The sequence below is a fragment of the Lissotriton helveticus genome, chromosome 1_1 (genome assembly GCF_964261635.1).
Source record: "Lissotriton helveticus chromosome 1_1, aLisHel1.1, whole genome shotgun sequence".
Classification (NCBI taxonomy): domain Eukaryota; kingdom Metazoa; phylum Chordata; class Amphibia; order Caudata; family Salamandridae; genus Lissotriton; species Lissotriton helveticus.
The window spans coordinates 1,082,264,812-1,082,284,320 of NC_136057.1; the positions used below are offsets into that span (position 1 = coordinate 1,082,264,812).

Here is a 19,509-nt window from a genome sequence, read left to right on the forward strand (position 1 = left end):
AGTCGCGCGCGATGGCGTGCTCCTGTGACGTCGTCCACGCCGGCGTGCTACGAAGAAAAAATTCCGAATATTGCTGAGGCAAGGGGATATTCACAAGGTGAGGAATCCACACGGCAGATGTATCTATCAGAAAATGGGAATACAAACAATTTAATTTACACAATCTAAAGTATAGAATAACTTGTACAACATGTTACATAGTTTATTTTTGCTGTTCTCAGACTATATTGAATTTCACTTAAAACAGTGAGTTCAAATTACTCATCATATGACAGCGGGAAAAAAAAACACAATCTAAAAGATTGTGTTTTAAAAAAAACCTTAGATACTGACAAATGACAAATGTACACTAATCTTTGATTCACTTGCTTTTCCTTTAGGCCAAATAGTATATCATGAAGGTCCTTTTCTCGTTGGAAAGTACTCTGCTGTTCACTAAAAATTCCATTTGATCGACTTTCTAGAAGAAAAGCTCCAAGAACATCTGAAATATTTTCATTATTTTCATATACTCCTTTTTTTCAGTCATGACTCTTTACTCATTCCTTTACTTTTCCTTTTGGCCAAATAGTGTCAGATGTATGAGTATATTTTCAAATTAATTCTAAGAAACTCTGAAATTACCGTTTTTCCGACGTTCTGAAAGAAAGGCTCATACAACATTTTCACAATATTTAAGTATTTGTAAAACCATCTCTGACTCACTCATGTTCATCATTTTGTATAATACTGATATCACTTACTATGAGATCCACTTACAGTACCTATATGACAAGTCAATTTTTTATATTACCTGGATCACTTTTACTCAGAATATATTTTTAAACAGCAAAATAACCTTTATTAACTGCTCCCGTCTTCATAGGCCCATTACCTTTACTTAAATTTTGGTTCTAAAAACACTAGGTATGAATTTTTTAAGTCAAAAGGCAAACGTTTGAAAGTCAAATGAGTGTCATTACAGTGGGTCCAACATTTACGACTTTTTAAATAGCATGTGTAATGTCCTGATGTTGTTGAAGGACCGTCATGATAAATAATAGCTACAGTTGCAAACGTTCTTCCTGAAATAATTATCCTGGATAATTGAGAGGCCACAAAATTTTTAATAGAAGTTGACAATTTACTTCCATCAGGTCTACATCGTTGGAACATTAAAATCACATATTTACCATAAGTTTGTAAAAATAATGTGGACAGCATTGCAGACTTACATTGGGTACACACCATATTGTGATCAGCTGCTTTAACTAGATTATTAAAAGGCACTGATTTGCAGTCAAATATATAAATCTTTCAGTGTCTATTCTAGTACTACTTGATAAACTACAGTTGTCGCAGTCATGCTGCCATTGATAAGAAAGGCTAAAAAGATTTTTTATATCTACACCTTCATCTTCCAAAACATCAAACATATACATTAAAAATTCCTGACAATCCTGCTGAATAATCTGTGAAAATTGATTTTGACCAGAACATATGTCTAGAAGATTTCTAATTTCTGAAACACTTTCTATTTTTGCTCTATCACTGCTACATTTCTCAAACACGGAATTCAATAAACAGCAGACTGTTTGATCCCGATTTTCAACAATCTGTTCTTGTAAATTTTGAAGAAAAAAAACAACATTAAGCACTACATTAGCATAGCAGTTGACACCAGAACTGTTTTCAAACTGAAATCCAACAACATCTTCAACAGAATCCTTTTTCTTTCTGCTTACAATTACAGTTTCATCTACTTTTTGTCTTTTTGCTACTACCTCACTGCAATTACTCTCATTTCTTCTTTTTCGGCCTACCACATGTTTTACAAACAGAGGATATTGAGGCAAATGTGGAGCATACTCTTTTCTGAACCTATTGTATTCTTTAACACAATCTAGATCAGCACAAATCTTTGTTTCATCACACTCAATCTAGTACAATCCTGATAAAGTTCTGACTCGTGATAATGCCACATATTCCAGACCCTCTTTAAACACAGAACTTCCAATGTTCACCAAAGCGCTATCTACACTTAAACCTTGAGATTTATGGATTGTCACCGCATATGCTAAACAAACAGGAAACTGTTTTAGGCGAACATATAAGTCTTTCACAAGCAAAAATCTAGCTGAACAACGACAAATATGTTCTATTTCGTCAATGCCATCAAATTTAATTTTTAAAATTTCAATTCCATCTCTATTTTTGTAATTCACAAAACCAACAACATGACCCATTGCTCCATTTACCAGACCTCTTTCAACATTTAAATTCCTTCTCAAAATGATACGACAATTTAAACACAGAGTCAGTCTTTTCAAAACCAGCAGTTTTAGATATAGTCTTCTCTAAGGAATCCAATTTTGATTACAAATTTTCAGACAAAATAATTGTTGCTCCCATATGCTCTATTTTATCTATAGCTCCCAGTTTCACTATCTCTTCATTTTCTAACTTTAACATTTTGTTGTTGAACATGGAACATTCTTTCAGAGTTGGCATCAAACGTATCCCAGATTTCTTTTCGTTAATTTTCTTAAAAATAGTTTCTGGAAGGATGTTTTCATTTGGGTACAAATTTGAAATTAATCGTGCATGTAAAGCTTCTTTCCCATGCGGACTTACTTTTCCGATTCTTACATCTTGTAGAATATTTTTATAATCTTCATCCTTTGCCTGCCGCATATTTTGGAGTAGTTCTGCATATTTGAAATTTAACCATATATTAACATTTCCAATGCTTCCTAGGCACTTCCTGGTATCTTCATGCGTGACCATTTTAAACACTGGTTGTCCTTTCATTGGAGTCAACTGCAGTAGATCTCCAAAAACAATAATGTGTTTCCCTCCAAATAACACATCATACTCTGTTCTAAGAATTTCTTGCATTCTCAAATGCACAAAAGCAAGCATTAGATTTGAGACCATGCTTACTTCATCAATGATAAGAAGTTTCATTTTCTTCAGGACTCTGGAAACTTCGGAACACGCATCTCCAGATAGCTTGTGGTATTGCAATTTGTTATCATGCTCCACTGGCAGCATCAGTAAACGATGTAAAGTAATCCCTTTAATATTATGTGCTGCCAGCCCAGTTGGAGCGGTAACAACACAAGACAGCGGTGATTCAGTCCTTTTCTGCAGATAAGTTGCAATTGCTTTAATCAGAAAACTTTTTCCAGATCCCGCTTCTCCACTCACGTACAGTTGAACAGGCTTAAATGATGTACATGAGCACTTTTTTTTCTCAAGACTGAATCCATGTTCAACCTGTTCTGTGACTTCGTCATATATCTGTTTCTGCTCAAGGTTTAGTTGTTTCACCAAATCTTCTAAGTTAACTACATCATCTTTAGCTTGTTCCATAGCTCTTTCCACCTCATCCATGGCAGTGGCAGCTTCATTTTGGATAATTGGTCCTCCTAGTGGATCCTGACTCAATGAAGCAGAACTCTGACTGTCTTGAGAACTGTCTCTAGCAATCTCTACAGCAATTGTGGCTTCTTGCTCTATTTCTTCGTTCAACATTTGCAGATAATTTGGAAAAACAGGACATTCTATGGTATCCTTGGTTGCATTAAGAGAATCTTCGTAACAGAGAAAATCTCCAAGTAGTTCCTCTTCTGTACGCCATGGCTTAAAGAGTTGCAAAAGAGCTAAATAGTAAAATTCCCTTTTCTCTGGATTTTCGCAACTCATTTTTCGATGATTAATCAAGTGGGCTTTTCTCTGCTTCACTAGACATCCTTCACACCCAATTATAGCATATATTCCATTGTTGATATCTTCTCTGATGGTCCTCTTATAAATATAGTTTTGCAGAACTTCATACAAACAACTGTTCTCAAGATGACTACTTTTATTTGGATAGTATGTATCCAACATGTTTGTCTTCAAAATATCTGTACTTTCTGGTTCTTTCTCCGCCAAATACTCTATTTCTTATACAGATTTCAAAACTCGGTTTCGTGTTGCAGCAAGACCTAGACTTATCCAAATGATGGTTCAAGATTTGGCATAGAGACTTGCTGATGACAATCGATCAGAACATTCATATGCTCCAATTTCTCGATGCGACAACATCTTCAGACTGTAACTGTATAATTTCTTGCTTAGACTCTTTTCATGTGAAATGTCCTCCCACATTTCCTTCAGTTCTGTCTTTTCTTTTTTTGTGATGTAAGATGTCACATATCGAGCCACAGCAATAGAGTTGTCAGCAACGAATTGAATATCCATGTTAGCATTCCACATAGACAAAATCACTGGGTTGTAGTCGTTGATGTACTTGGATTCTTCGTTTCTTTTTAAATTGTATGTATTTTTGGGTGATTTCCTCGTCACAGTATGTCGTAGAGAAGACATCGAATTATTAACTCTTCCTTTAGAAATCACTGGTCGTGGAAAGCCGAAACGACATTTTGTGTAGAACTTGTCCTTGTTTCTGAATTTTCGACGACAATACTTCCCACAACGATGTGATTGAAAGCGTAAAACTTGTTGCCTTAAACTGTTTTCCTCTGTAGTTTTCGGAACAGCACATGTTGAATACTCATCAATGAAACTCATCACTGTTTCATCCGAATCTGTTCCAAATTTGGGTGCATCTTTAATCCGCAACAACATATGTATGTGAGGAGCACCTCTCGCTTGATACTCCTTTCTCCAAAAGAAATCCAAAACCTCTCCAAGGGGAGGATTTTTTTTTATTGGTAATAAAAGACATCATAGCTTCAAATCTATGATTAAAATATCTGCATACATTCACTGGATCCAAAGAACACAGTTCTCCAGGTGTTTTGAATTCTATATTTTGTATATTTGCATTTGCCTCTCGTAGAAATTGAAGTAAGTCGTCCCATGCATACTCGGCACAGCTAAGAGTGAGGAACCATGTAGGAGTTCCTAAGTTTCTTAGCATACATTTCAATTCCCCATGACGATGGTACCAATACTCGTTTGTACCACGCTGACATGCCATTAGATTGATTAAATTAGATTCCAAAATATTATCTTGCAGATTCACTTTCTCCATAAAGTCCCTCGCCGAAACATTTTGCAGATGTGCTCCACTTTTCAGTATATGGTTTACTGCATAAGAAAGCCCAGACAAGTCACTTTCATACAGTAGATGAAACAAATAGGGAATGCATTGACGAAACCTTGGATCTTCAGCATATAATCTTACAGTTCGATATTCAGATGCAGGAATTTGAAGTGGTCGATCGTCATATCGTCCACCTCAACCTGTTGGAAATAAATGTGGAAAAGAACGAGCTTCCAAACTTTCTTCCCATACACTAATGGGACTTCCTTTTGCTGCTTTCATTTGAAACAAGTTAATTGCATTCCCCATCACTTCTTTGGAATGCAAAGGATGAACAGTATAATGTTCATATATTTCTTCACTTCTAGACACATCAACTTTTTCAATTTGGCCTGCTGAACAATCACTGTCTTCATCTGCAGCTGTTTCCTCTGCTTCAACACATACATGTTTGTAGTACTCATTGTTTTTGACCAAATACAACATTGCCTTTTTGACTTTCCTAACATCCACTAAATCTTGCCAGATTTTCTTACTCTTTGTCGGAACCCCATTAACTAGAATAACCAGAGGTTCCTCTTCCACTTTCTCTACACCAATTGTATCAATATTTTTCTTGAAATCTAGAGGCAAATACACAACTCTTCCCTTTAATCCTCTCTGTAAATCTGAAGGAGGCAATTTCCCTATCTTAGGCTCCATGCGAACAATAGCCTGAAAAGGATGGACACATTGAATCAAAATAGACTCATATGTATTTAAATCCATCAATTCAGGAGGAATGTCTACCAACTCCAGATTATTATGAACAGCTCTAGCAGGCATTCTGTTTTGATTTAATTTATCATAACAATATTTACAAATACGCTGATCAGAACTCAAATCAAAACAATTCTCCACCCACAAATAAGTTGCAAAATCCTTCCACTCATAATTATTTATCTTTTCACTTTTTACGTATAAATCAACTAATCTAGTTTGATGCTTATAATGAGTTCGTCGACAACACACACAAGTAAAATTCGGCCTTTCACTTGATTTCTGTACTTGAAATCTGTACATTGTCTTCCACATTACCTTGAATTTCTGTGTTAATTTCTACACTGTCCTCTTTTTCACCAAAATAAGAAATCTCAATTTCTTCACAAATCTTCTTCACATCTAATTCAGTTCCATGCAAAAGAGCACTGTTTAATTGTTTAAGCTTAAGTGCTGGACTTTTTGCATAATGCAACATTCTCACTAATTTCCTCATTTTGGTATGATGCACTGCTAACATCCTAAAATGATGAAAAACACTCTGACCGACTTTTCTAGAAAGACAAGCCAGTGAATGGCCTTGCAAACCTGTGTTTTCTCTCACTCTACAAGGATCTAAGTCTTGCAACAACTTCATTTTCTGTTTTAGACTTTTCTTACTATATGTACGTAAGAAATTACAAAACAAATCAATTGATTCCTGTCGCACACTACAAATACGACTACACTTCCAAGTGTACACTGGACCCTTAGTACGTCTCCCTAAAACTTCATCAGTTAACACCTCTTCTGGTTCTCTAAGCACAAGTTTCTCTTTTTCAATCGGACAACCGTCTTTCACCTCATATGCTCGACCACTGGTGTCAACTGCATGGACTAAATCATTCTCCTGGAAGTAACTCTCCTCATTAAAAAATGTCTCACAACTTGAACTGTGCATCCATTCTCCTTAAAAAACTTTACAAAAATCAGTCCGATTAATTACTCTTTTCCATCTACTGTTTGATTTGAAAACATCAATTGTCTTGTTAAGTGTCCTAATTCTATTGATTATTAAAATAAAGAATTTTTTCTTAACTTCAAAAGCCTGATCAACAATCTTCTCTACACTTTTCTTTTTCTTATAAAAAGCAGCTCTCTGTTTACCTTTCCTAATGTTTTTTAACAAATTTATAACCACCCTATTGCGAAACATTCGTTTACGAATGTCTCTAAACTGATTCTGCCTTCTATTCCTATACATATTATTCTCTCCTGCTCCAGTAGTAAGATTTTTTGAGGGCCTCTCCTTCCTTTTCAAATTTACTCTCTCCTTCTCTTTTTCTACATGCTGTCCAACATTTTTTTTTGATCTACATATGTTCCGTAAGAAAGACTAAGTTGTCTTACCAGGAGCTTTTTTCCTGTTTTTTGAAGTATTTGTTGTGGAGGAGTGCTGTAACTCCGTTGCTGTTTTTGATTTTTTACGCTTATCATCTTTCCTCCTCCTTTGCCTTGACGGCATCTTTCCTTACTCTTGAAATCTTGATTTCAATCTGTGTTAAAGAAAAAAAATAGCACATTATAGACCACTATTACCAAACAACAAAGCAATGACAAAAAGCAAACGGTCTATTCAGGGTTACAGATCAGGTGAGGATTCTCCAGGGGTGCAGAAGAGGTGAGGCCTGTATTGAAGAGTGTAGTGGAAGAGAGGTCTGTCCAGGGGTACAAAGAAAGTGATGCCTGTGTCTAAGACTGCAGTGGGGGATAGACTTCATGAAGCCTAGTCTACTGCACTCTTAGACACAGGCCTCACCACCTATGCTCCCCAGGAAAGGCCTCTCTCCCACTACAGTCTTGAACACAGACCTCACCTCCTCTGTCCCTCTGGACATGCCTCACCTCAACTGCACAATCTACTTCCTAATCTGAGGTAACACAGGTGACATTATTGTAAAAGGTTGAAATATATTTATTTAATCAAGCAGACACTATTTATTCCTTCTCAAAAATCTAAAAGTCATTGATTTTCACCAAAATTGTTTTTTAAATAACATTTTAGACACACAGTGCAGGTCCTATGTACAAGCATTCGGTGTCCATGACTACAGTGAAGAGGACTGACCTCCTCTGACCCTTGGACAAGCCTTACCTCATCTGTGTCCTCTGGACAGGCGTCAATGTATTGAGTATAATTGATAGTAACTGGGTGCAGATGAGGTGACGCATGTCCAAGGGTGTAAATAAGCTGAGGCCTGTCTAAGCATGCAGATTAGTTGAAGTCTATTCAGGGTTGCAGATGAGGTGAGGATTGTCTAGGGGTGCAGAAGAGGTATGGCCTGTATTGAAGAGTGTAGTGGAAGAGAGGTCTGTCCACGGGTGCAAAGAAGATGAGACCTGTGTCTAAGAGTGCAGTGGGGGATAGGATTCATGAAGCCTAGTCCACTGCACTCTTAGACACAGGCCTCACTACCTACGCTCTCCAGGAAAGGCCTCTCTCCCACTACAGTCTTGAACACAGGCCTCACCTCCTCTGTCCCTCTGGACATGCCTCACCTCATCTCCACAATCTACTTCCTAATCTGAGGTAACACAGGTGACATTATTGTGAAAGGATATGTATTTAATCATGCAGACACTATTTATTCCTTCTCAAAAATGTAAAAAGCCATTCATTTCCCCCAAAATCGTTTTTCACATCTCATTTAAGAAACACAGCACAGGTCCTATGTACAAGCATTCCATGTCAGTACTAAAACTTCACAATTTTACAAAATACAATTCTTCTATGCAAAGAAACTCAATCTGCTTCCTACACTGAGTTAACACAGGTAACATTCATTGTGAAAAGGTCAAATTTCTTTCTTTCAGCATGTAGACACTATTTATTCCTTCTCAAAAATGTAAAAGCCATTTATTTTCCCCAAAATCGTTTTTGACCTCACATTTAAGAAACACAGCACAGGTCCTATGTACAAGCATTCCATGTCACTACTGAAACTTCACAATTTTACAAAATACAATTCCTCTATGCAAAGAAACTCAATGTGCTTCCTACACTGAGTTAATACAGGTAACATCATTGTGAAAAGGTCACATTTATTTCTTTCAGCATGCAGACACTATTTATTCCTTCTCAAAAATGTAAAAGCCATTCATCTTCCCCAAAATCGTTTTTGACCTCACATTTAAGAAACACAGCACAGGTTCTATGTACAAGCATTCCATGTCACTACTAAACTTCACAATTTTACAAAATACAATTCCTCTATGCAAAGATACTCAATGTGCTTCCTACACTGAGTTAACACAGGTAACATCATTGTGAAAGGGTCAAATTTATTTCTTTAAGCATGTACACATTATTTATTCCTTCTAAAAAATGTAAAAGCCATTCATTTTCCCCAAAATCGTTTTTGACATCACATTTAAGAAACACAGCACAGGTCCTATGTACAAGCATTCCATGTCACTACTGAAACTTCACAATTTTACAAAATACAATTCCTCTATGCAGTACAAACTTTTTACCAAGCATTATGAAAAAGCATGACACAAACATTTAAAAACCACAATATGCTTCCAAATATTCTCCATACAGTATACAACTCTCTATCTATATTAAATACATCATTTCTTACCTTTACAAATGCTTTAGGAGATTGAAACCAGTGTCAGACACACACACCAATATTTCTTTAACAGAGCAAAAGGTATGTATTCCAGGCACTGCAACCATGAATGGCACAGAGAACCTCTAATTCTACACACATATTCCTCATGGTAACCAATCAAAACTCTTCCCTCTCTATTTTCAAACCAAGACCCTTCCCCCCCTGAGCCCTTTCTACCTGTTACCATAGCAACTCCCTCCTCACTGAGCTCTCAGGGTTAAAAGTTTATTCTACAATGTTGCAAATGAACTCAGCAAGGATGTTTGACCTCTCAATACCCCAGCTTATCAGGTGCAATCTTTCTTTTAATGACTTTTTCTTAACCATTCAAATTACTTCTTTCACAGAACAGAACCATGCACCCTAACTTTCAGTTTTCAACTATCTGAATCCACCAATCATTGCTTGTGATTCAACAGCACTGAAACTCCACAGTTTGTTTTTTACAAACTCCTACTGTTCCAACTGCCATTTCATTCCCACACGTCATCTGACTGCACCAGAACCTCCTCTTATCATGTATTCTGTCTGGATTATTGGACATAGCTATATCCACTGGGCTCAAAGGTATGCAGCTAGCAGAAATGTTCACAACCTTGATTTACCAAATGTGAACATTAAATGGATTGGCCAGAGAGGATTGAGATGTCATCAATTGATACCATTTGTGAAAACCTTTTTGCATCTGCCACACCCTCACCTCATAATTCTCCACTGTGGTGGAAATGACTTAGGCACTTTGACTGGGGTTGGTCTGGAAATGCTTTTAAAGGACACCTTTGGGCAATTGATGACACTTTTTCCACAAACTGCCTTGGTATATTCCAATATATGCCAAAGACAGAAATGGAAGTGGTCCAACCAATTTTGTCCACAATTTCAGAAAGCACGGAAACATGTGAATAAATCTGTTTCTGCTTACATGAGAGACTATGGAATGGGTTCAATATACAACAACAACGTGCGTTACAACATGCAAGATATCTACAGAGGAGATGGTGTGCACTTCTCAGATGAGGGGAATAGAATATTCCTCCTGAATTTAAGACTGTGTATTGGTACCTACTTGTAGGTACCTAAATCAGCCACACAACCCAAAAGCTCTTTTCAGGGCTACCCTACTTCTGATCACTCCAAATGATTATCTTTTTCTAACTTTTTTCACAATTTTTCACCAAAGTACGCTCCCCGGTACGCTCCCCGGTACGCTTCCCGGTGCGCGTACCGGGCGCTCAACCCGCCTATATGGGCCTCCTAAGACCCCCTCAGAAAACCTAGGGGGTCAGGGGGTGCCTACCGTGCCCCCTTATACCCATTCCCAACGTTGTTTGTCCTCCATTTTCTGTCTCAAATCCATCGAAACACAAAATGGAGGACTCCCGTTGAGCTGCCGGTACGCGTACCGGGGTGCGCACCGGTAAGCGATCCCAAAATTTTTCAAAAGTTCATTTACATAAAAACCTCTGTAGAGAAGTTCACCAAATATAGAATAGGCAATACTACATACCAGTCCCTACCATTTTCCCAAATTTGGTGGAATTCCATTGAGCCATTTGGCCTGTAGCCCTGTCTAAATATCCTGAGGTAAAGTACATGACAAAAACACATCTGAAGTGTTAGAATTTACAACCAATTAAAATGTTACTTTCATTTTCTACTATTATTTCCTGACATTTGATTGGTTATGTACATGAATATATATAAAAAAAGAGAGGAAAACACAGCCATTTTGACTACTACTTCCTGAAGTACATTTGAAAAGGATTTTCACTGAGAACTTCAACTGCTTTCTCAAAGGTAAGTTGTTATTTTGGAAAGTGAAGTATGTTGTGCACTTTAAGTTAATTTGGAAAACATTTTCTGATAGTTATATACTATCCCTCTGTAATAGTTATAGATTGAGATAGGCTTCTCTGTTATAGTTATGGATGGAGTTAGGCTTGTCTTGTATAGTTATGAATTTACTTAGGCTTTATCACATACACTTTTTTATATTTCTACTTCCAGCCTGATACCCTACACTGCCCAAAAATAACTTCACTGTTAAAAAATCAAAACTACCTGTCTGAACTTAAACCCAACAGTGCCCTATCTCTACTGATATGTTTATTTTTTTATGCAATTTACAGCAAGAAAATGGAAGGAGAACAGAATATTTCTTTCGAAATTGTTCTGGAGAACAACCCTGAAGAAATTATTGATGAGAATGATGACTTTGATTTTATGGATGAGTCACTGGACCATGAATTAGTTCAGTTTGTGAAAGCAATAGAATCACAGAATGAAAATGAGGACATTCCAGACAATATATTGTTAGAAGTTTTATTACATTCTGAAAAAGAATCAGAAAAATAAATTTATATTTAATAATCAAAAATTGTTCGAGACATTATTCATTTTTATATGTAATTCATAAACTAGTACCAAATTGATTATAATATAAAGTCAGACTTATAGTATACTGTGCAACTTTTTTGTGTTACATAGTAATTTTGCTCATAGTTACTTCCTTTCTCCCACTTTATTATCTCCAATGTGTATTTGACATCTTTTTTTCTTCTCCTGCCTCCATATACCACAATTACTTCTGTAACAACATGCAAATTATCTACAGAGGAGACGGTCTACATTGAATTTAAGACTCTGCATTGGTACATACATGTTGGTACTTAAAACACCCAAACAACACAACAACTCTATGCAGAGCTACCCTACCTCTAAGCACTTTAAATTATTATTTTACTGTTTCGCTGGGTTTTCCCCGTGGTACGCTCCCCGGTACGCGTACCGGGCGCTCCCCCCGCGAAAATCGAAAAAAAAAAAAAAATTATTTGCCCCGCGGAGCCTTTTATGGCCCCCACATCAAACCTAGGGGGTCAGGGGGGTCTACCCTGCCCCCTTTTGGTCATTTCCCCCTTGGTTTTTTGCCACCTCTTGTGTCTCGATCCTACCGAGACACAAGATGGCGGCCGCTCCGGACTGTTTGGAATGTTGACAGACACCCGAGAGCCAATCAGCTTTCCGCGCGCGAACTCGCGGTGCGCGCCGGGAGCGCTCCCCGGTGCGCGTACCGGGGCGCGGCTATAGATATATATATTTTTTTAAACACAAATTACTCAAAATCCTCCTGGAGCACATATCTTGAGACATAGCAAAGGCACATCGGGCTACCAGTCCCTACAATTTTGCCAAGTTTGGTGAAAATCCATTCAGCCGTTCGAGCTAAAAGTGAGTCCAACCGCCCTATGGAAATTAACATGGGGAAAACACGTTTTGGGACCCCCCTTTTATCTCGGCCCCCAATTGACGAATCCCCCCCAAACTTTCAGGGAAGGAGCGGAGAGCCGCGAGGCATATTTGAGGAAAATTTCAGGCAGATTCCTCAACCAGCACCAAAGTTATTCCCAATAGAATGTTGCGATTTCCCTATGGAAAACAATCGTAACTATAACTACCTACTGGCAACCGCCAGTGGGTAATATATATATATATATATATATATATATATATATACACTCACACACACATACACTGCCATTTTTAAACCATACAATAGTAAACTGAGCTCTTAAACCTTCCATAGCTACACATACTCAAAATAAATGCATCATGGGTTGCCTTTCCCATCTACAAATTCTACATATTCTGGCCTATTCTTAACCCAATCTATGCTCCAACCTCGTCTAGAACTGGTAATTGACCCAACAGGAAAAAATTAAACATTCTATTTAGCTCTGTGAGCTGGAGCTAAACTCTGTAGTTCTGGTTTCTTCCAAGTTCTCTATTGTCTATATAACTCCTAAAATAAGTTCCAAGTATCTGGCTATCATTTACAAACATATTCAGGCATACTTTATAAAACAGTCTGTATTCAAATAATATTCCTCATATATTTAGCGTGTATCAGACCTTCAATGCATACTACAGCGTTCTAAATAATGAATATTTGTTATGTTTTCCTATTTTCTGTGTTTATTTTTTTGCAGATTCAAGTATTGCCAGTTCTTTCCTTTTCCTACTTTTGGAAATCAATGTTTATCAGTGTTTATTTATAGAGCCCCCCGCACCCCTCTCTCCCCAAATAAACATAAATGAAATATTTGTATCAAGCCTTAATGAAACTTGTTGCATTTATTGCATTGTAAGCAAAACATGTTTATTCCATTTAACCCCTTCGCTTCGGGGCAAATTCCGCCGCGGTGCTCATGACGGCTCCCGGCCATCATAAATCACAGAGGCCGTGCGCTCATGACGGCCAACGTGATTTTAAAACTTAAGTCGCATTCGCGCTTCTGTGGCATTTAATATTCTTTGCTGTATTTTTACCTGTGTTTTCACTGTCCGCAGACTTGCATCTTAAATTGGGCCCCTCACCGCTTGTAGAGCGGAGTCCTTTCGTGTTTCTCCTCCCATACCGGCGACGCTTGGCCGCCATCTTGGGGGTGCTGGCTCTCAGCGCGCCACTTCAAGCAGCGCTCTAGTCTCCGGTTGGAGAACAGGTGAGGCTGTATTTAAAGCTCACCTTAGTCGCGCAGCGGTGACGCGCAGCGGGAGCGCCTGAGTCGAGCCAGAGTCTGCCCGTCTGCGCCCGTCAGCGCTAAGGAAGCGCGGCGCGCGGCGGTATACTTTCTTCGTCGTGATGCCCTCTCCTACCATCAGATATGCTAGCGCAGATCTACTGGCCATACGGGATAAGGTCTCCATATGTTCTCTTCCGCTTATTGCGCCGTTAAGAGGTCCGTATCGGTGCACTCACTGTTGCTGGTGCTTGCCCTCTCCTTCCCGAATCTGTTCTATAGAGTCTTCAGGCCACAGGTCTAATGTGCCTGGGGCGAAGACTGTCAGTCTATTCAGCCTTAACGTCCGATCTCTGGTCAAACATCAGGCGGAGATCCTTGATATTGTGACTAATGACTCCCCAGATGTGTTTTTTATCACCGAGACCTGGCTTCAGGACGTGGATACTGCCATTTTAAACCTTGCTTTCCCGCCTGACTATACCGTGTTTACTCTCAACCGCGGTTCGAGAGGGGGTGGCATTGCGATGGCAGTAAAACGTCGTTTTCCCTGTGAATGGAAGGAACTAAAACTCCCGGACTGCGAATGTGCCCGTTTTAGAATATCTTTTTCTCACTGTTTTAGCCTTTCAGGTCTCCTCATATATCGGCCTCCGGGCTGCGACGCCGCCTTTAGGGCCGCTCTCCCGGATGCCATAAGCATAGAAGCCATGGGCTGTGCGAATTTTAATGTGATAGGCGATCTCAATTTACATTTTGATCGCATATCCCTGCCTGCCATTAAGAGCTGCCTTGCTGACCTGGAAGCTTTGCAGCTCTCACAAAGAGTTACGACCCCCACTCATTCAGGCGGGCACATATTGGATCCGTTCTTTACCACCTTGGAGGACATAACTATATGCCCACCGGCACCGCTGTTATGGACGGACCACATGTTGGTGAAAGCATCGATTGTGGTGACAGACCCTATTTTTGTGGCACAGAACAAATCCTCTATCTCTCGCCAGTGGAATAAACTGAAACTGGAGGACTTTTACTCCCTATTAGAAAAAACACCCTTACCTACCTTTTTGGATGTCGACTGTGGGTATAACTCATTTTGTGACTGGATCGGAACGGCCTTGGATTATTTCATACCCCTGGCTCGCTCCAAGGGTCGTACCAAGACCCATAGCCCTTGGTATGATGAGACCTTGGTGTCTCTTAAAAGAGAGTGTAGGCAAGCAGAAAGGCAATGGAGGAAAGCCTATGACCCTGCACAGAAAACTTACTACCACACCCTATCTAAGGCCTATCATAGAGCGGTCTGTCGGACGCGTGCCGCTTATTATGCGCAGGAGTTTCAGAATAGTTCTAACCCCTCTAAATTAATCTTTAAAGTCCTAAAAGACCTGACGACTAAGAGGGCTCCTGCTGCAGAAATTTGCACGGACCAGCATTGTGAGAGCCTGGCTTCCTTTTTTGTTCACAAGGTCCAAGCAATTTATCGTACCTTCCCTACCACCACGCACCACTTGGACTCTGATGGTTCACCAAGGGGAACTGATACGACCCTGGATAATCTGGGCTCCCTTTCTGAGGAGGACTTTGATCTTTTGAGTCAAAAAATTAAATCAGGATCCCCTGCAGACCCTCTGTTGCCGACTCAGTTTAAAAATATGCAGGCCATCTGTCGTTCATCCTTGTTGGCCCTGATAAACAAGTCGTTGTCCTCTGGAATGGTGCCCACTAAGTGGAAGCAAGCGGTTGTTACACCAATCCTAAAAAAGCCTACCCTAGACCCTAAGAAACCCGAAAATTACCGCCCCATCTCACTGCTGCCGTGGCCTGCTAAAGTTACCGAAGCCCATGTGAATAGGATCCTGGCTGACCATCTTGCCAAAGCTAACATCTTGGATCCCACGCAAAACGGATTTCGCTCAGGCCACAGTACAGAGACCGCCTTGCTTTATATGGTAGAACATCTGCGCTCTGTACTGGACACCGGACGAACAGCGGCACTCCTGTTGCTCGATCTGAGTGCCGCCTTCGATACGGTGTCCCATGAGATTTTGTTGCGGCGGTTAGAGGATGCTGGGATCGGGGGTATGGCTTTAGGGTGGTTCCGCTCCTTCCTTTCAAACAGATCTTTCCAGGTCGCGATTCCACCTGGTAAATCCACCTCGCACCCGCTCACTACGGGTGTTCCACAGGGATCATCACTGAGCCCCACTCTTTTTAATTTATATGTGAGTCCGCTGGCTGTGGTAGTCAAACGCTGGGGCCTGTCAATGGTGTCCTATGCGGACGACACGCAGCTGGCGGTCACACTAACTGAGGACTCACCTGTGGACGCCTTGAATTTCCGAGAGGGGTTGCGCGCGGTGTCCAATTGGATGAACCAAAATTGCCTCCAATTGAATACAAAGAAAACCGAGGTGATGGTGGTTGGGAAGCAACCTGGACGGTGGAGTGACAACTGGTGGCCCCCCGAACTAGGAATGATTCCGGCGCCCGTTATGGAGATAAAAAATCTCGGGGTATGGCTGGATACCACACTGAGTTTTACTTGCCAAACTAAGAGGGTAGCTGCCTCTTGTTTTGGTATACTCAGGGGCATCAGGCCAGTGCTTAAGTTTTTCGATGCCCCTACTAGACAGCTCGTGGTTCAGGCCTCTGTGCTGTCTAGGATAGATTATGCCAGCGCCCTCTTGGCAGGTACGAACAAGGCAGAACTCACACGGCTGCAGCGAGTTCAGAACTCCGCCGCAAGAGCGGTATTAGGATTGCCTAAACGCTGTTCAGCATCTAGAGCATTGCAATCACTCCATTGGTTGCCTGTGGCTCGCCGGATCGAGTTCAAGGTGCTCTGCCTAGCTTTTAAAATTCTGAAAGGTACGGCACCACCTATCTTGATGAACTTATTGACCCCTTATGTACCCTCTCGTTCCTTGAGGTCGATGGGGCAGAATTTGTCTGTTGTTCCCCGCTTTCTGCTAAGCAGGATGGGCGGCCGCTCATTCCGAGTAGTGGCGGCGAAACTGTGGAACTCACTTCCCAGTGAAATTCGAGCTATGGAGGACTTACTCCTTTTTAGACGTGCTATTAAAACTGTCCTTTTTAACTAATTCCTCTGGATTCAGGTGCGCTTAGTGATGTTGTGTTGACCTTTCTTTGGCGCCAGGACGCCCCTTTGCTGGGGTAGCTGTGCGCGGTACAAAAACCTATAACATAACATAACATAACAGTTACTACCAGCAGCTGACATTAATTAAAGTGTTCCACGATCCATTTTTTGTTTTTATCAGTGGGCCTTTGGAGAAAGCAAACTTATGGAACTGAGTGACTAAGAACCAACTCCTGTACCAAGAGCTTTATAGCCACAGGCCAATACTGCTGAATGAAGTATCTGGGGAGAGAAACAGATGACCTAAAGACAATGCTATTTTCCAAGAGTCAACTGAATAAGAAAGAATGCCATACCCACAGAGTTCGGGGGCAGGGAGACGGGGGAGACATGGCAGGAATTTTCATAAAGTAACAGAAGGTATCTGCCTTAAGGTTCCTTAAGTATGTAGTGCCAAATTACAAGAAAACGTCTAAAATAGTCTTTTTCCTTTGGGTGTGAGGAGTCTTTCAATGGCAATAAGCTATCCTGCATGGAGAAGTAAAAATCTGTTGGCTATTATTGTTAGTCCGTTGGGCACAGCAGAATGCCATGCTCACAGGGCTCTAGGGCAGGGAGACAGTGGCACACACGTCTGATGTTTTGATAAATTAACAAAAGGTATCAGCCTTAGGGTCCAATCACTACTTAGTGCAAAATTCCAAGATAAAAACTGAAAATGACTTTTTATTGGGTAGTGAGGAGTGTTCCAATGGCAATTTTGACTGAATCACTAAAACTCTGCGGGGTAATCTTGGTAGCAGTACGTGGCCACAGCTAATGAGCTGCTCTCAAGCAGGCACTGAATTACAGACACATTTCAGGCACTTGTGCAAGCATATCATAACAAACAACTGACAAAAAAAAAGATTGGCAACAGTAGTTAAAGTTGTTTCCTAAAGTCTGCAGTAAACCATCATAATAAAAAAGTCATAACATATTTAAAAAACTTCCTTTGAATGGATGCTATGGTTGTCATCCAAAACCAGCTATATTAAAATATACAGTCATATATCATGACCTCGCACATGATGTCTGAAAGGACGTCATATAATTGATGACATCAATTATGACCTCCTATGTCAGCTCTTTGACTTCATAAGTTACATTGGTCAAGCTGCAAATTACTGTTTTTTTCACATCTGTGTGCTGAATCACCTTTGTTTCTCTATGTATCCACTGGGAGCACATCAGCATTTTTACAGGGATGTGGAAGCCTTGTCCTTGACAATATGAACTGCAGGTGAGAGCATCTGCAGTAATATTTATTACATACTTAATCAGATGGCAAGAGGAATGGCATCATCTGTGTCATCATATTTCACAGCACCACTGAAATCCTTGATGACTTCTAAGAAGCAGCTGAGAAATACTTTTTTTCTCCTGCATTTACTGACCGTATGAATACAACTTTATTTTTATCGTTTCACATATGTATGATGACAAATATTATGTATGCGGACAATTGTGCACCTGTCTGTGTAACAAGGATAGCTTTAATTCAGTACATATTCTTTAAAATAACAAAAATACACCTCCCTCATAACTGTGTTCCAAGTAATGATGGCAGTTATATCAACGGTGAAGTGCTACATTTTAAAACTGATTTGATACTTCCCTTGCTGAAGAACCCGGGCAATGATCTTAAGCTACTGAAAAATTATCACCCCATTTCACTTCTCCCCTATGCAGCTGAATGTTTAGAAAGTTTTGTAACTAAGGAGCTAAGCAAGCTGCTTTATTCATCCAACTTTCTTCATTCCATTGCAGACTGGTTTCCGTCTAGCCCATAGTACTGAAGCAGTGATGCTTTCTGTTCTTGATGAGCTATAATGGAAGTTGATTTGAAACAAGTATCCACGCTAGTTCACCCAGATTTATCATCTGCCTTCGATACTGTTGACGACGTGATTCTTCCAAATTATCTGAAGCCTGCTGGTCTATAAGGTCAGGCTCTAAGTTGGATATTTCCCATTGTAGGAGGCCGCAAAGGGGAAGGGCAGCTTCTCCCGTTTTCTAATCTGTGACCCAGGTCTTCTTTGGGGTCCCCCTGAGCTCAGCATTACCTCCTTTGCTGTTTAATGTTTACACCTGTCCATTTAACTTAGCCCTGGCTAATCGTTGTTGTAGATTCTACAACTACACTGATGACTCTCAGCTCATCTTCCATCCAGCTTGAGGGTACTGCCCACTCCCAGCAGGAATTTCAATACACCCTTAGTTCATTTGGAACTGGGTGGAAATTAACTTCCTCAAGCAACAAGCTGATAAGAATGAGCTGGGTGTTCTCAATTACTGGACAGATCTCTGGGCCAACACCTACTTGCCCACCCTCCGATTCCAGTAGCCTCTGCCAAGAGCCTAAGCATCGTGGTAGACAATCAACTGTCTATGATC

At 40.1% G+C, this 19,509-nt stretch overlaps 1 protein-coding gene across 5 annotated transcripts in view; it reads right to left on the reverse strand.

The window, feature by feature from the left end:
• The window catches only part of CFAP54 (cilia and flagella associated protein 54), a 2,603,731-nt gene that overhangs the window by 1,701,217 nt on the left and 883,005 nt on the right, over positions 1-19,509 (reverse strand). The window lies entirely within an intron of this gene.